The 18,962-nt window shown below is 37.9% G+C and overlaps 1 protein-coding gene across 2 annotated transcripts in view; it reads right to left on the minus strand.

The window, feature by feature from the left end:
• LOC134798698 (synaptic vesicle glycoprotein 2B) overlaps positions 1-18,962 on the minus strand; it is a 66,292-nt gene that overhangs the window by 39,440 nt on the left and 7,890 nt on the right. Inside the window, exon 1 of one of the 2 annotated variants that reach the window (XM_063771084.1) lies at positions 5,306-5,459. The exons of the other annotated variant lie outside the window; for it this stretch is intronic. The gene's annotated coding sequence lies outside the window, so the exon portion shown is untranslated. Of the gene's footprint in view, positions 1-5,305; positions 5,460-18,962 lie in introns of those variants that run through there. 2 annotated transcript variants of the gene reach the window in all.

An 18,962-nucleotide genomic window follows, 5' to 3' on the forward strand; every position in this document is an offset into this window, starting at 1 on the left:
ACCTAGTATATAATAGTCGTATACGAAACTAATTTTAACTGAAATATATTTTTTAACAATTAATTAGAACTAGTTTTCACAAAGTGGCTTTGTAACACGGAAACGAAGCAAACGTGATGGGCAACTTTTTGATAGATCTAGAAACGATATGGATTAGATATGTCAGTGTCAAATGTGACGTTTCTTCAAACAAAAACATCACTTTTGACACTGACACATCTAATCCATATCGTTTCTAGATCTATTTATTGACGTATCTTAAAGTTCGAATCGGGCAGTTTGCGTCAAAATCGACGCGGGCTGGGTTCTTTGAGTAGTTATTGGTAGATTTTATGGCTTTAGTTAAGATTTTTCTTTAGCCTTATTTATAGTTTAGTTTAGCTATAGTCAGATTCGGTATTGTTATTAATTTATTAAATTGTATTTTGTTTTATTGAATAAAGTGATTTAATATTAGTGCATACAAACTTAATACCTAGAAACAATTACAACATTTAAGTATCTTGCAATGGTGAGTGAAGTGTGTTGCTGTCGTACGAAATGTATGTTTCATATGTAGGTACAAGTACGTGGGTACTGTATGTACATAATTTGGACGGCACAGGCAGGTGTATCCCGGCGAAGGTAACCGGTCGTCAAGGTGAAGGCTGCGCTGCGCCGGCGCCGGCGCCACGAACTGATTACGGACTAGGTACTTCGGATCAAAACAAATTAATATAAATGAAAAGGACAATGACTCTGCACTGACAAGATCGATATCGATCAATGATTAAGGTTTTGAAGGTAGGTAGGTTATACGTCACGTATTTTTATCGCACTTTGCTTAAAAAAGTGATACTTACCTATTTCGCGCAGACGTTACGGGTATAGGTTATTTTACTCTCAATGGAGTTATTTTACATACATAGGTTATTTTACTCTAATGGCTCTCCAACTACAATGTTGGGTTTCTAATTGACTATTGTACCTATCTGTTATGTCAAATGTTGATAGGTAGAGAAGCTATTTATTTTATGCAATAAAGTTTAAATAAATACGTTTAAATAATTACTCAGCTGTTTCATTACCTATATATAAAATACTTGTCCAGCAAATTGTATCTAATAAATTAGTATACAATCTATAATAAAAACGCTTGCATTTTTTTATGTGATTCTTAAGTGGTAACAATAACTGCATAATTTATAATTTGTTGCATATAATTATGTACTTACGAAAAAACTATTAGTGTATATATATAAGGAATGCCAATCGGCGCGATTCGGGAAATGAATTAGAGATTAACTAGATACGATATAGTAAAGATATGTGACGTCCCACGGAAAAAGGTACCTTATGGCGGCTGGCGCCGCGATTCGGGAAATGAATTAGAGATTCACTAGATATGAAATAGTAAAGATATGTGACGTTCCACGGCACCTCTAATTCATTTCCCGAATCGAGCCGAATATAGTAAAATTATTTGCATCGTACTCGTAGCAAAAACATAAAGGATATTTTGTATGTTGTAGTGGCGAAGTGCTCGGATATAGGTATGCGTTCCATAAGTAAGTAAGAAGTTTGGTTAATCCTGTCCACATTGCTTTTCATGAAGGTATAACTTACCTCTCCTCTAGGTAGTGAACTATAATTCTCCTCATAAGAATATTTTATTTTATTCAAATATTGTAAATGTGACGGAGGGTTTGGTGCAACGTGCAACCGACCGTTAGGTACCTAGGTATAGTAGGTATTAGGTAACTACGATGCGCGATGCGTCAATGTCACGCATCCGTCACTTGTTTTGAAGTTCCAGGTCCTACGCAATGCCGACACATGATGAGATATTAGAAAGCCGTTGACGGTCACTTTCTCTGCAAATCATGACGCAGGATTTCTGAGCCGTTAAAAATATTTGGGTTCGTGTGAAGAATACCTAGCTGTTTTGTTTACTAACTTAATTTTTCCGCGTAGCCCTGTGAAGCCGCTCTCTCTACGAGTTATCTAGACTCCGAAGTGACAACTGACATTAATTTAGTTATTACTCCTCGATCTCTCAGCCATTTTGTTGCAAGTGATTTATAAAGTAATGCCCGATTCGAACTTTAAGATACTTACGTCAATTAATAGATCTAGAAACGATATGGATTAGATGTGTCAGTGTCAAAAGTGACGTTTTTGTTTGTAGAACCGTCACATTTAACACCGACATATCTAATTGACATCGTTTCTAGATCTATTAACTGACGTATCTTAAAGTTCGAATCGGGCCGACTGTCAGGCACGGAGCGAATAAACCCCACTGTATCAAAGATCAGTCGAGATGCGTCACTCAATCTTGATCGTGACAGATGATTTCAATATTAGCCCGAAGTACACACAGTATTGTAAACCATTCGCTAGTGGGTTATATATGTTTGCTCACTGATAGCAAGATGTGACATGTCACCTGGCTGACATGTCAACTTTACATGACAGACAGTCAAGTCAACTAGGTATACCTACTGGAGTCAACAATATAGGTATTATCTGCAGTATCTACACTATGTATAATTTATACATATAATACTAGTGTCTGCCCGCGACATCATCTGCACGGGATGATGATGGTGATTGATAAAAAAACTATCCTATGTCCACCCCCTGACCTTAAACTATCGCCATACCAAATTTCATCTAAATCGGTTCAGCGGTATAAGCATGAAGAGGTAATAGACAGACAGACAGAGTTACAACTTACAATACATTACAAATACTCTTTATTGGTATACCTCAATGCAAAAAAAACAATACAATGAATAGAGCATCTGCAAGCATACAACAGGCGGTTTTATCTTATTAGAGTTACTTTTTATAATTATTATAAATGCGAAAGTTGACGAAAACTAATATTATACATATTAGTAGCAATGTGTGTTAAGTATTTAATATTTTCCAAGAATTTTGTCATTTGTTTGTGTATGATACCGCATCTCTACGTCATTGTCAGATGCTTTACGAATTGGTAGCTGCGCTATGATTATGGGCATAGAGCTCTTAAGTCCTAGGTAAATAATGACGAATGCACAAACATGGTATGATATGATAACAAGCATAATAAAACTTGTTTATAGTCAGCCTCCAATAGCGAACATTCAGATTACTTCACTTAGGGATGTGCAATATCGTCGAATAATATTCGCGAGCTCTGTTTTAGCCAGCGTTTGTCTTTTAATGGAGCGCTTGGAGCATTCGTTGGACCTTTTGGAATACTCCAAAAGTAGTCCTATAACGGAGTCCCTTCAATATACATTTTTGCCTGTCACCGCCAAACTCCGAAACTCCGTTTCCCTCTATTTAAGTTAAGTACTTATTAGTTAAAGCTAATAACGGTTTAAATATGGATCGATTTTATGTTAAACCTTTTACAAATAATACAAATGCATTTATATCGTTACTTTTTTACAGGTGTGAAAAATAATGTGTGTGTGTGTGTGTGTTCATTTATTTTTTAAATCAATTCTTAACTCAAAGCATACCAAATACGTGGTACCTACTGTCACCTACGAGGGTTGCACTGAAAATGTCGGGAATAGAGAAAACTGTCGCATCTAGACGGTCAATCTTTATTTTAATACATACTTAAACTCAAACTGACCACGCATATAAATTTTCTTTTGAAAGTAATCATTCTGTAATGCACACGGCTCATAATCCCAAAGTCCTTTTTGTATGGCGATTTTGGGGCCTTAGTGGTTTTGTATGAAATTCGTGGAGTAGCCAACGGAATTGAAGTTTTTTTACATATATATATATATATAAAAGATTTTTTTACTGTTGTCATATGAATATTTAGGAATGTCGAAATCTGCCGATATGCAACTTTTTTGGCAGTCTTTTTAATTAACAGCACAAATGCGATTTTAATTTTTGACGTCGCTTTGGAATGACATGCTTCTTTAAGATCACCCATGGGATAAAATGAAAGTGACTTTCATATTTAATTTTAACTGCAAACGAGCGTACGATGAACTCTAGTTCATAAAAAAATAACAGAAGCCCATTGTAACTTTTATTTGTTCGCTGAGGGCATATTGAAAACCGTTTAAAAATATGATCCGAAAAATCACTTGGCCAAAAATTCAAATAATGTTCGACATACAATTTTCAAATTGCCAGTAATTCTTAAATACAAATGACAACCAAATGGAATATACCTTAAAAGTTTTATAAAGAGTTACATTTTTATAAATTATATGCCTGTTTCTATTATGTTATTTCTAAGTGTCCCATTCCCGAATATTTCAGTGCGACCCTCGTAAATGTTACAAGATACCGAAGTAATAATGTCATTCAAATGACTGGTACGTGTCGCGTGTTAATGGAAGCCTATGTGGGCTGCGCGTGCGACGTTTATTAGCGAGAGTCACTTGTCAAGAAACCGTATCCTTGATGGTCATTCTTGAATTTCGCAAATGCCTGCTTCAGCGCTTCAAATGCCACTATAGCCAGGGTTTAAAAGCCACCCTTAAAAGTTTGTACCTTTTCCTACGATTAACTAGGTTACCTAATTATATTGATTAGTTAGGTATTATTTAAGCCTACTGAAAAAGACACTGACTGTAATAATTAGGTCTGACTTGGCTATAGGACAATGACACCACGAATATTATGAGGAAAAGCAGCTATGAATAAAGTAAGGGTTTTTAGACGGCGGTAGGCGTAAGGCGTAGTCGGCAGTTAGTGGTTTAACCGGCGTTGGGTTTAGGTTTTTTTCCTAAGCATCCTCTCCTTTAAGGATGACTCACGTTAGACCGGGCCGTGTCCGTTCCGGAGCTTCCGGCGCTTACTTTTCTATGACATGACAGGCGATCACGTGATGCTTTCCATAGAAAACGATGCGCCGGTAGCTCCGGCCCGGACACGGCCCGGTCTAAAGTGAGTCATCCTTTATCCTTTCTTTATTTTTCTGAATCACGTATCAACCTTGAGTACGAAATTCTTAAAAATATTTAGGCGTATTCGAAACTCAAATAACGAAATGCTGGTCGCCTTTTGGTGTGGTAGTCGATCAGACTTCTTGACAAAACTATACACCTGTGAACACTGCACTGGTACAAAATGATGACTGACTAAATGGAAAAAGTATACCGCTTCCATTCCATTAGGACCAGCTACTATTTTTTATCAATACCTTAATCTATCTCAAAATATGTTAAATGAAAATATAGATCTTCTATCAATATCTTCTTGAGTTAAGGGTAGGTACCTATTGCACGATCGTATTAGGGCCCGTTCTGCTATCAAACCAAATAACCTATTTACAAAAGTTAGACTAGGTACTCACCGATGTGAAAGGGGATGTAAAAGTGGCTGTCTTCGGTCGGGTTGGGTGCTCCTGCCACCGGAGTGGCTATGAACAGTGTTGATCACAACACGAGTCTTGAAACTGAAGTTTCACAAGGGAACACTCTCGAGAGAGTGCGGACGGAGGCTCTCCGCGACACCCTATTTATATCTGACAGCGGCAGTCAGCTAGATCCCTAAGCAAATACTACGTAAAAACATGTAAATACTGTTTGAACTGGGATCTGTGGCGTAGAGTGGAGGTAAGATGTTATAACCGGTCGTCTAAGCCTATAAGTCCAATTTCGTCACAAGACTGATCTGGATGTGATTAATGAGACTTGCCATGTAGGCCGTGTGTTAGTTGTGCTGGTCTTGACGAGTCGAGTTGTAAGGTAAACCAGTGAGAGGATAAATTCGAGATGCTTAACAACTGTGTGCAATTGGAGAGCACTTTTATATCAGACTCGTCCTAGTGATCTAAGAGTAGGTCGTAGTTTTTTTTATACCATAAAACAAGTATACGGCCCGCCTGATGGTAAGCAGTCACGCTAGCCTATGAACGCATGCAACTCCATGGTGTTATACATATACATGCGCGTTGCCGACCCTTTTAAATATCTGGAGGTACACTCCTTTTTCGAAGAACCCCTTACTGCAGTAGACCCTCGTGAATTCTCGGCACGGGGAGCTCATTCCACACCTAGAGCGTCCGCGGGAGAAAAGTCCTCTTAAACCGCACGGTGCGCTTCAACCATTTAGCTCTACTCGTAGTGTGTGAACCTGCCGACGACGGCGAGCGGTGCGGACAAAGAAAGTTTTCATTGCTTAGGTATATATTTATTGTACAAACAGCAACACTCTTAACTGTCTATCGCTAGACCTTATGCCTTTTGTAATAAGGTTTACGAACTGTCAGTTAATAGTGTGGGCGTGGCACAGTCATCACTCATCATTAACCAGTAGTGGGTATCACAAAGTAGCAGTCCACATCCATACTTTGAAAAATAGACAGAAATCTCTACAGTTTTCGTTTAAAAATATCTTCAACAGTACCTATCTATAATTGACAGAGCCCTCTATGTAATTTTAGAGAATCAACGTGAAAATTAAGTTGTCATAGATATTCTCTAATTCAGTCAGTGGCGGATTTGCCCTAAGGCCAAGTAGGCCCAGGCCTAGGGCGGCAAGTTTTTGGGGGCCGCAAATTGTGTCAAAAAATTCGCTGATGATAACAAGAAATAACTCAAAATGTAGTCAATATGATGGGTGCTGAGAAAGGGGCGGCTACAGGGCCTGGGGCCTAGGGCGGCAAAGACTGCAAATCCGCCACTGAATTCAGTAATACAAACCATACACTTTCTCAAAAACAAGACATGGACAAAACTAGAACTCAAACATCATAAATAATCATCACAGCTTAAGCTTGTTCTTAAAAATAATATAGATATGTACTATATGACGTACCGAGTGTACCGACCTAAATACGTATAAGGTGACATGCAAAAAAAATTACATACATAGTTAAGAACTGTAATTTTATTATTTAGTGTTAATTTTATTAATTCCATTGTTTGTGTTTTCACCGACTAGGCTTGAAGGCCGTTACAATATAAACATATACAATTATAACATTACAAACCTCTATTAGTTTAGTAATTATGTTTTATCCCTTTCTTACAAATACCTAAGCCAAAATGACAGATTAAGACAAACTATTAATCTAATTCAGGCTTATTGTAGCGCCATAAGCGAATTGCGGATAGCTGGCCAGATGACTCTTTGTTACTATCACCTAGGGGTCCACTGATCCACATCACAATCATCATGTTTTTATTTTATAAGGGGCCATCCATTAATTACATCACACGTTTAGGGGGAGGGAGGGGGTCAAGTAAATGTGGCATGTTGTGACAAGGGGGAGGGGGGAGTCACAAACTTTGTGACGTCACTTTAACTTCATCAGTAACCGAAAGTTTATTTAAATTCACTGTACAGTTAAATAACAAGTTTTTGGAACGATAATCCTTTTTATTCGTTTAATTTTCTTTCGTAATCGGTTTTGGGTTATAAAATTACTAGGTATTTAAAAAATACTTTGAGTAAAAATTAATGTAGGTACCTACTTAATTCGATTTGCCGATTTCGTTGAAAAAATGTGACGTCACATCAGGGGGGAGGGGTTTGCCAAATGTGACCAAGTGTGACAAGGAGGGGGGGAGGGGTCAAAAAACCTTGAAATTCGTGTGACGTAATTAATGGATGATCCCTAAGAGCTGGAGCGATTTCCAAGTATCTCTGTACCTACTACCTGATTTTGACCGCCTGATACCACACGACGTTTACTTTTGTTTTATAATTGAAGAAAGGTATGAAGTAAATTTCAACAGTTATTGTCGTTGCTTTTTTGCATATCTTTCCAGGTTTATGGGCCTTAGAACGAGTACTCTTGCACTCGTGATATACTCGTAATAGCACTAAATAGTTTCACGATTTTCTAAAAGTAGTTCAATGATTTAAAGATCATTTAAAAATGGCCATGTCCAACATAGATAATATTATTTTATATTTACCACGATTTTAGGTCAAATCGTGAACGTCGAAATGATAAATTAGGTACCTGCGCCAAAGAAGGCCCATCGTTATTTTTATCGACTTAGTCTTATGGTACCGTAAAAAGGGGTGAGTAGGTTTCGCGGGGAGCTATGTGTTATGAATGGGGAGAGAAGGATTGAGAGGGGTGTGAGGTGGGTTTTTAAGGCTACTGCTACAAAAATAATGTATTCCAATTTAAAATGGAGCTATAGTAATATTCATAATAAAAAAAATCGATCCAACAATCTTCCAAAATCACCTTTGTATGTAAAACCCTCTCACCCCAAATACGAGGCACTACGGGGTGAGGTGGGTTTTCCTCTTTATTGTCAAAGTTATGAAATGGAACTACCCAAAATAAAATACAAAGTAAAATACAAACGTCCGAACCACTTATTATAAACACCATTCAGTTTTCACATGTAAAAATAAAATTTTATCGAGGTTTGAAAGTCAAATTTCACCCAACCCAACTCACCCCATTTTACTAGCGAACTACATGGTACTAGCGAACATGGACGCAAAATTTGAACCCATTTACCCTTATAAAGGTATGAAATTTGATCGTAGGCAAGCTTTAGAAACGAGCCTTCTTTGGCGCAGGTAGGTTCCTATATAAGGGCCACTTGCACCATTCACTAACCCGGGGTTAACCGGTTAAACCTGGAGTTACCATGGTTACCAGTACAATTTGGCACTGGGTTAACGGTTAATCGCAAGTCAGTGGGATGGTGCAAGTGGCGCTAAGGGTGGTATTCCACCCCAATTTCTTTGTCCAATGTGTGTATTTGCGTCTCACATTTTGCTGAATGAGAGAGTGAGAAGCAATTTGCTGAATGAGAGAGTGAGAAGCAATGCACCTTGGACCAAGAAATTGGGCAGATGGAATACCAACTTAGTCGTAAGCAGGCTCGTGTCCTATTCTTTGACTTGTGAATGAGCTCTGAAGGCAGAAAAAAAATCGAATCCCAATTTTAAGAAAGATGGCTAACTAAGAGGAACGTTGTTAATTTTGCTCGGGGCAAGAACAGTAAGTACTAGAATTCCCTACAAGTGTTTCTCATACCCTATCTAACTACAACCGTAGACAAGTTTTTCTTTTTCAAATTTTGGAAAAAAATAATTACGCTCTTAGGTAACTTATTAAACTAGACATATATTATTATATGAATATGAAACTTTAGAGATTACCTTCTTGATTTCCATATAGAAATAGATTAGACGCCACACGAAACATTAAAAAATAGGTATCTATTGATATACATATTTACTTCCTTTTAATTTATTTTAAATTAAGGTAGGTATCTTATTTTATCAAGTTACACTCAGCTCGCTTCTTAAATTTATACAGCTTCCGTACTATATACATAAATATAAAGTTATTAACCTCTACAACGGAATAATAAATTAAATAGCAATAATTTAGCCAAACGCAAAATGCTGTCAGCTTTGTGTTACATACGGTGTCCAAGGTAGGTACATGGCAAATACATTGATAAATGATAAGTAAGCTTCGTATAATTTGTATTTCAGGGTATTTTGGAATTGCCCTACTAAACGTTACCCCTACTCACGTTAGTACGGGCCGTGGCCGGCCCGGAGCTTCCGGAGCTTCAATCTTCTTCAAAATGTAAGTGACAATTTTTTATCCATTCAACCTTATAGTGTGGGGTGTCGTTGGATAGACCATTCAAAATAAATAGGGGTCTATAAACATCATTTTTTGATAAAGTGAATCATTTCGGAAATAATCGTTAAGAAAGAAAAAAAAAAGGTTTTCCTTATAACTTTTGAACCATTGGTCCAAAAACACGGCACCTCTCTAAACACGGCAACCGCATAATAGTGACCGGAAAAAGATAGATAGTTTATTTATGTTGTACAAGTTGTATACTTTCCATTGAAACTTATTTCGTTCGTGAGACAAATCGGTGAAAAATTACGAAAAAATTTTTTTTCCAAAATTTATTAAAAATAGCCTTGACCATATTTCTTTAGGCAATCCTATTTATTTATGTTCTGGAACATATTTTCTTTCATAAAATATAAGTTTCATCCGTCAGACGTATTGGTGAAGGTCGAACATATATATGTGGGATCTCCTACTATAAGGGTTCCGTTTTTTTCCTTTTGAGGTACGGTACCTTAAAAAGGCGCGATATTTTTTTTTTTAATGTCGCCTTTTATTTACTTATTGTTTTGCAAGATCATATAAGTTCACTTCGATTATAGTATTGTTGACATTGTAGTAGGTAAATATGTACTTAACGGTTCAAATGGTAAAGATTCTAAAGAGAATCAATGCGTGATGAGTATTCTGATAGAAACAAATATTAGAGGTACAACATAGACATGTGCGCCGCGCCGCCGCGCCGCCGCCGCCGACGATTTTTCCACGCCGCCGCCGCCGATAAATTTGACCGGCGTATAATCGGAGTGGGAAATGTTGATACCTATCGTGTCTTATTCCATGTTGCGTAGTGAATAGATAGTGTCAGAGGTATAATTTAAAGATCCTTATGCTTTTTCGGTTATTATTTGCCGGTTAACCAAATTAGCATCATTTTTGTCGTTGCGGTGTTAGCTGTAATAACGATTTAGTATTAATTTGAACAAGATCTAGTTTCTGGATCTCAGGTTATTATTTGATATTTTTTCGCACAGCTTTTTTGTAGAACGTAAATGAAATTGTATATTATGTGATAAATAAATATGATTTATTTATTTATTACATAATATACAATTTCATTTAAAATTACACAGGATCAATTCTTAGTCATTTTATGGTGATTATCAGCTTCTTTTACTTAACAATATATATTTCACTGATTTAAACTTTCACGATTATTGAACATTATCAAACTACACAACGGGACTTAATCGCGTATTTAAGTTTTAAGATTTACCTCCGACGTTTCGAGGACGGCGTTGTCCCCGTGGTCTCGAAGAACAAGGCGGTGTACACTCCTTTATCCAAAGTTGCAGGGAGACTAAGGTCACGGAAGGACGTTATTCCGTTCCAGTCACCTGGCGTTTATAAAATAGATTGCAGTTGTGGTAGTTCCTATATCGGAGAAACTAAGCGCACCATAGCAGAAAGAGTTAAGGAACATATCGCAGCTGTCAAAAATCGTCAGGTGAACAAGTCTGCCGTGGCTGAGCATTTGCTGGAGTCAGGACCAAACCACTGGATTGAGCTGCATAACCCTAAAATCCTTTCCACGGATCGCCATTTCTACAGTAGAAAAGTGCGGGAAGCCATTGAAATCAAAAAACATTGCAATTTTAATCGGGACGAGGGTTTTAAGATCTCATCCACATGGAATCCAGTCATTAGTAAATGTAAGCGGAAACGAATATCGACAGTTGATAAATCGAATATCGTTAGTGTGTTGTGTGTCGACAGAGTAACATCCCTAGTGCGCAAAACGTTCAAATTGATAAACAAGACCAAGTGCGGGTAGTTCGAAAAACTCGCGCGGCTAGAAGATGTTGATGTCAACTTGAGCCAGTCTTCTCCGAGACCACGGGGACAACGCCGTCCTCGAAACGTCGGAGGTAAAACTTAAAACTTAAATACGCGATTAAGTCCCGTTGTGTACTTTGATAATATATATTTCAATCAAAATTATAAAAATCAGTTTAAAGCTCCGCAATAAGCTATACTTAAACAATTATACCTACTTATAGGAACTTAAATCACCAACTATCATCACTAAGCTAGCAGTAAAGAAAACAAAGTAGACCTTAGTATTCCATAAAACGGGACACTTCAAAGACATTCTGTTGAGCGAATCTACCTGCCAGAGACCTTTTCTTTGGAAAACGATGACATCTTTAATCTAACATTACATTTCTGTTAAACTTCAGTTCAGACAAATGTAAAGTATGTAGGTAGTTCATCATTATTTCGTAACAAATCCTAGGTGAGGCGACAGCGGCTGGGAAAAGTCAATATACATAGATTTAAGACTTAACTTATAAATTTTTTTTTGTGTTCTATTTGAATTCCGCTTACAAAGTAAGTAAAAATACTGCCTAAAATGTAGCGTTTTAAAGTATCCTTTTTATTTTAATATTTAAACATACCGTTGGTAACCGTTAGGTTGGTATTGGTAATAAATGGTTGCCAAGTGTCATGAAGGGCTATAATTTTCGGCAATCATTTAGAAAACACACATAATAAGTTTTGGATAGCCTAGTAAATACTCAGAAGGCTTTAATATAGAGTTTCTACAGCCACGTTCTCATGCAGTATCAAAAATTAAGCCACGCCGATTTCACGCCGATCACGCCGCCGCCGCCGGTCAAAAAATCATCGGACGCCGCCGCCGATGATTTTGCCATCGGCGCACATCTCTAGTACAACAGTGACATGGCAAAACACTTTCTTTATTACATTAGCCATAAATTATAGAAGGTACTTTTTATAGGTACATCTATTTAGGTACTGTCCTTTAGTGTGTTAGTAAAATAATGAAGTCTTCCATCTCTAATGTCTAGATCTAGATAAACTATATCAAATCTGTATAAACATATAAGAGCCGACTGAGCCATGCAGACTTCCCATACGTAACCCGACATATTTTTAACAAAGTGACCCCTGGAACCTGATTTGCTCGTCGTGCAAAAAATAGGTTCAAAACAACCTTGACGAAGAGCCAAAGATTTAAATAACCTGATAAGTTTTTGTCGAAGCAGGTCAATCGTTTCACATCAAAACACGGAATCGCTACTTCCGTATCATAAAATAGGTACATAATAATGAAATACGCAGTAGCTAGCTCTCTAGGACAGGCCGCCAAGGATATCAGGTGCTGAGTGCAAATGTTTGAGTTAGTTGTCATTAGATTATATTATCTTTGGCGTGACAATGTGACATTGTTAGATTACCGGGAGGTATCGGTGCAGTGGGTTTAAGGAGCTCAATTTGAGCGCAATTTATCAATAACGACAGCATCAAGTGTTCCGGTAGTGGGAAATAGTGGCGTGCGACGTGCGACGCGATTTCGGCGTCCGCTCACGCATGTCGCTACTCAGGGACACCATGCGAACTTTAACCATCTTAACAAGATTTGATATTGACTTGACTTTTCTCGGAGTTTATCTGCTTCGTTCCTATAGCTAAAATCCGTTCCATAGATTGCATCGTCATATGATTCGCCGAAATATACCTACTATATATTTTCGGTTGGCCCCATAGTAAAATCAAAAATCGGATCTAAATTAAACATTATTTGTTATTAATTATTATCAACAGTAGTTTACAGTAATACGGAATAGTTAGATTAGTAAGTACATATTTTTAATTAAAACATTACACTGTGTCAATATATATATAAATATTTACGTTTAATATTGACCTACATATTCACCTCTCGGGGTATGGTTAGGTTAGACATAACTAAATCAACCTAGATGTTGCGATGTCAATACAAATTGTTAAGTATATTAGGTAAAGCAAAAATGGAAAACTTCACCGCATCGGCGAAGTCTCGAACTTGCGACGTTTCGGAACACCGGTCCGATAATGGTTGTGGTTTTATGTCAAATTAAGTTGAGATTTTAAAAGTTCGAATGCGGCTGCTGGTGTAGCTATTGTTAATTTTAGTTGCAAGCGCGATCAAATGGGACTATTGGGCACACCAATGTAAGGTCACCTTAAGACCTGTAACAACTACAGTAAAAGAACTAAAGTACCTACTGTTACTGTTTAAGAAGATTTTGTAAACGCGTCTCAAGCGGGAAAATGTACCTATTTAACGTGATAATGTGTGAATAGTTGCAGCGACGTATAAAATAGCATTAATTACGTATATAACAGGTATACCAATTACAACAACTGGCTTAAGGAGCCATTTGAGGGTAGATTTTGTTTACTTTTATTTAAATACCTAAAGATACAGACTGTCATCTGCGTGCTGAACGTGAACAGACATATTCCTCTCTAGCCTGTTTTCAATAACTAGTTTTCCGCTTAATTATGAAGAAGGTAAGGTAATTATGAGGAACTTGCAAGATTAGTTTTATTAATGAAGTTACTGTAATTATATATAACTAGTTGTGCCCGCGGCTCCGCCCGCGTGGAATTCGGTCTGTGTCAGTAAGCGGCTAATTTCTAATCCTAGTTTCTCTCCCTTGAAGTAAAGTTGACAGATGGATATGCTAGAGGACTGCAGTCCAGATAAAATATTTTACAATTAGGTACCCCTAAATAAAACTACACTCCAAAATCAATAGTTTTTTTCGCCTTTATTCAAATTTTACACGTGACTTAAACGACAGAGTAGTAGGTGTATATCGGACGATACAGTAAGGTATACGCGCGCGAGCGAAAGCGAAGCGGCCTGCCTGGCTAGAGGGCCACCCACTCACCGTGGTCTTCTTCAGACTCCTGAGGAAGACCACGTGCCCCTTGTAACCTCAATGCGTTGCGAGACTTTCGCGAATGATTCGATTTTGTTCGGGAAGGCTTGGTAATGCGTATAAAATGCGAGTCCCAAATCGTTTGACTCCGCAAACAACCAGTGCCGGATTAAGATATTTTGATGCCCTAAGCATTTCTAGACCATGGTGCCCCCTCTCCCTAGGGTCATCGAGATAACATTAATTTTTTTGGTAAGTTGAGTGACGTTTATTGCCGCATTACAGCTGAGAATGGAAATCAGTCACATAATTTTATCACGAAAATTGATAGTGCTGCAGCAGTAACGTTGCAACAGAGTAATGCTGCTGCAGTCGCCATATCTTAGAAAGTGATTGAAAATGAGGGCGAAGCGAGCGCGAAAATTGTTCGATATAAAAACGCAATTTGATAGACAGTTGTACATTTTTTCTTTTAGTATGGAAATCAGTCACATAATTTTATCAGGAAAATTGACAGTGCTGCAGCAGTAACGTTGAAACAGAGTAATGCTGCTGCAGTCGCCATATCTTAGAAAGTTATTGAAAACGCGAGCGAAGCGAGCGCGAAAATTTTTCGATATAAAAACGCAATTTGATAGATAGTTGTACATTTCTACTTTTAGTATGGAAATCAGTCACATCATTTTATCACGGAAATTGACAGTGCTGCAGCAGTAACGATGCAACGGAGTAATGCTAATGCAGTCGCCACCCGAATGTCACCTTTATCATATTATATAATGTTATTGAAAACGCGAGCGAAGCTAGCGCGAAAATTTTTCGATAGAAAAAACGCAATTTGACTTAGAAAGTTATTGAAAACGCGAGCGAAGCCAGCGCGAAAATTGTTCGATATAAAAACGCAATTTGATAGACAGTTGTACATTTTTACTTTTAGTATGGAAATCAGTCACATAATTTTATCACGAAAATTGACAGTGATGCAGCAGTAACGTTACAACAGAGTAATGCTGCTGCAGTCGCCAACTGAATGTCACCTTTATCATATCTTATAACGTGATTGTAAACGCGAACGAAGCGAGCGCGAAAATTTTTCGATATAAAAAACGCAATTTGATAGACAGTTGTACTTTTAGTCCCAACCAGGCGCGAATCCAGGATTTCATGCAGAGAAGGGATGGGACAGTTTTCTATCAGCCTAGCTTCGCATAGGGCTCGATATTTAAGGGTCTCAGGTCTAAAGGTCTCAGCGAGGTTATTCTCATACAGAAAAGATGCAAGAAAGCAGAGCTTGGAATTGACCAAGTGAATGTGAAGTGTGAGCAAGGCAGAAGGCCCAGCTGCGAAAGAGGAAAGCTTAGATTTGGATCCAAGTGTAATTAAGGCAGAAGATCAAATTTGCCATAAGGCACAAGACCTCGCATAAGACCTTACGCCGAACTGCAAAAGAGTGGCTTGAAGTCGAATCTATGCATGTAATCACGACTCTTCTACTGCTCGCTCTTTGACTTCACTCGAAAGCGCTACTTGATAGGATGCTTTTAGTTTTCGGCTTTTACGGGGCCCCTTATAACACTTTGACAGTTAGGTCTCAGGATCGCGGCTAAGGAGCAACTCGGCTTGGCCGACAAATCTGGCGTGCAAGAGAGCAAAATTCGCTATAAAATCGGTAACCTATGTCGAAAAAATCGGCTGGCCGCAAGCCCGAAAGCAAGATTTTTTTCCATGACTTTAAGGGCCCCCGCGTAAGGTCAAATCAAAATCCTACGTTGGAGATGTTCTTACGTACCCTCACTCTCTTACTTGATCCCTACGACCCTTCGTTATTAGATGGGTACTGGTACACGTATAAAAGTTTCATGTGGGTACCTACTCCACGACGACTGCAATGCTGATGCAGCCTGCGCGTTTTTTTGCCTACGGTTTCGGTGCCCCCTAGATGTGGTGCCCTAAGCAAGTTCTAATTTTGCTTAAAACTCTAAAAGGGTTAATCCGGCACTGCAAATGACAGGGGTCAATGTTTTTGTTTTTCAAAGTACCCACCTTCGTGGCCATTATTAAGTGCATAAAGGAGGCGATACCTACGTATGAATATGGATTTGATATGGGTGCGATATAATTACGATTAGGTATAATTAATGATGGAGAAAATTTATAATTTTAAATATTTATCTATACATATAATAAAGCTGAAGAGGGTCGAAAGTCTGTACATGGAAGATATTTGAAAAAAAGTTGGCTGGGGATACTTAGAATCGATAACAGAACACGTTTCAACAGTTTTTAGAATTTTTGTCTGTTTGTCTGTTTATCTGTTTGTCTGTTTATTTGAACGCGCATCACGTGAAAACGGCTGAACGGATTTTGATGCAAACTTTACTAATCTGTCAAGAACATCCCCGGCCAGGTTATAGGCTATAAAAATTCAACCCCTAAAAGGGGGGGTAGCCACAATACTCGATTGACTTAAGTTTGCCCCTGAATCTTATGGCGCTACTCAGGAAGGAGGGGCAAACTTTTTTCAAATATGTGCTTCCACTATAGAGTACCCTGGTAAACTAACAGATGGCGCTGAATTTAATACGTGTTGACCTGAATAAGCCACCGAGGAGGGATTTTGCCAAATTAACTCTAAGTTTAGAAGAGGGGGTATGGATATCAACAAATTTAATTGAATAATTATGTTGATTTAATAATACAACAAAATTAAACGACAGTAAATTAATTGCCCCTCATTGCACAGTGCCATCTTTTGGGGTACTGAGTAAACATTAAGTAATCAAGAAAACTAAAAATGAGTTTACATAGTTACGTAGTGGTAAAATAAACACACATATCAACACGCGTATAATTGTATAATTATTTAAAATTATTATTTTTCTCCGTCATGAATTATACCTGATTGTAATTATATCGCGTCCATATCAAATCCATATTCACACGTATCGCCGGCCACGAAGGTGGGTACTTTGAAAAAAAAAAACATTGACCTCTGTCATTTGCAGTGCCGTATTAACCTTTTTAAGCAAAATAAGCACTTGCTTAGGGCACCACGTCTAGGGGGCACCAAAACCGTAGGCAAAAAAAGACCCTTAAATATCGAGCCCTATGCGAAGCTAGGCTGATAAAAAACTATCCCATCCCTTCTCTGTATGAAATCCTGGATTCGCGCCTGGGTGGGACTAACAGTAAAAATGTACAACTGTCTATCAAATTGTGGTTATTATATCGAAAAATTTTCGCGTTCGCTTCGCTCGCGTTTTCAATAACTTTGTGGTATGATAAAGATGACATTCGGGTGGCGGCTGCAGCAGCATTACTCTGTTGCAAATTTACTGCTGCAACATTGTCAATTTTCGTGATAAAATGATGTGGCTGATTTACATACTAAAAGTAAAAATGTACAACTATCTATCAAATTGCGTTTTTTATATCGAAAAATTTTCGCGCTCGCTTCGCTCGCGTTTTCAATAACTTTCTTTTATATGACAAAGGTGACATTCGGGTGGCGACTGCAGCAGCATTATTCTGTTGCAACGTTACTGCTGCAACACTGTCAATTTTTGTGATAAAATGATGTGGCTGATTTACATACTAAAAGTAAAAATGTACAACTATCTATCAAATTGCGTTTTTTATATCGAAAAATTTTCGCGCTCGCTTCGCTCGCGTTTTCAATAACTTTCTTTTATATGACAAAGGTGACATTCGGGTGGCGACTGCAGCAGCATTATTCTGTTGCAACGTTACTGCTGCAGCACTGTCAATTTTCGTGATAAAATGATGTGACTGATTTCCATACTAAAAGTAAAAATGTACAACTGTCTATCAAATTGCGTTTTTTATATCGAAAAATTTTCGCGCTCGCTTCGCTCGCGTTTTCAATAACTTCCTAAGGTATGATAAAGGTGACATTCGGGTAGCGACTGCAGCAGCATTATTCTGCTGTAACGTTACTGCTGCAGCACTGTCAATTTTCGTGATAAAATTATGTGACTGATTTCCATACTAAAAGTAAAAATGTACAACTGTCTATCAAATTGCGTTTTTTATATCGAAAAATTTTCACGCTCGCTTCGCTCGCGTTTTCAATAACTTCCTAATATATGATAATGGTGACATTCGGGTGGCGACTGCAGCAGCATTATTCTGTTACAACGTTACTGCTGCAGCACTGTCAATTTTCGTGATAAAATGATGTGACTGATTTCCATACTAAAAGTAAAATTGTACAACTGTCTATCAAATTGCGTTTTTGAAATCGAAAAATTTTCGCGCTCACTTCGCTCGCGTTTTCAATTACTTTCTTATATGTGATAAAGGTGACATTCGGGTGGCGACTGCAGCAGCATTACTCTGTTGCTACGTTACTGCTGCAACACTGTCAATTATCGTGATAAAATTATGTAACTGATTTCCATACTAAAAGTAAAAATGTATAACCAACTAACTGTCTATCAAATTGCGTTTTTATATCGAAAAATTTTCGCGCACGCTTCGCCCGCGTTTTCTATAACATTCTAAGATATGATAAAGGTAACATTCGGGTGGCGACTGCAGCATCATTAGGTACGTTACTGCTGCGGCACTGTCAATTTTCGTGATAAAATGATGTGACTGATTTCCATTCTCAGCTGTAATGCGGCAATGAACGTTAATTTACCAAATAACAATCAATGTAATCTTGATGACCCTAG

The sequence above is a fragment of the Cydia splendana genome, chromosome 17, assembly GCF_910591565.1.
Source record: "Cydia splendana chromosome 17, ilCydSple1.2, whole genome shotgun sequence".
Taxonomy (NCBI): domain Eukaryota; kingdom Metazoa; phylum Arthropoda; class Insecta; order Lepidoptera; family Tortricidae; genus Cydia; species Cydia splendana.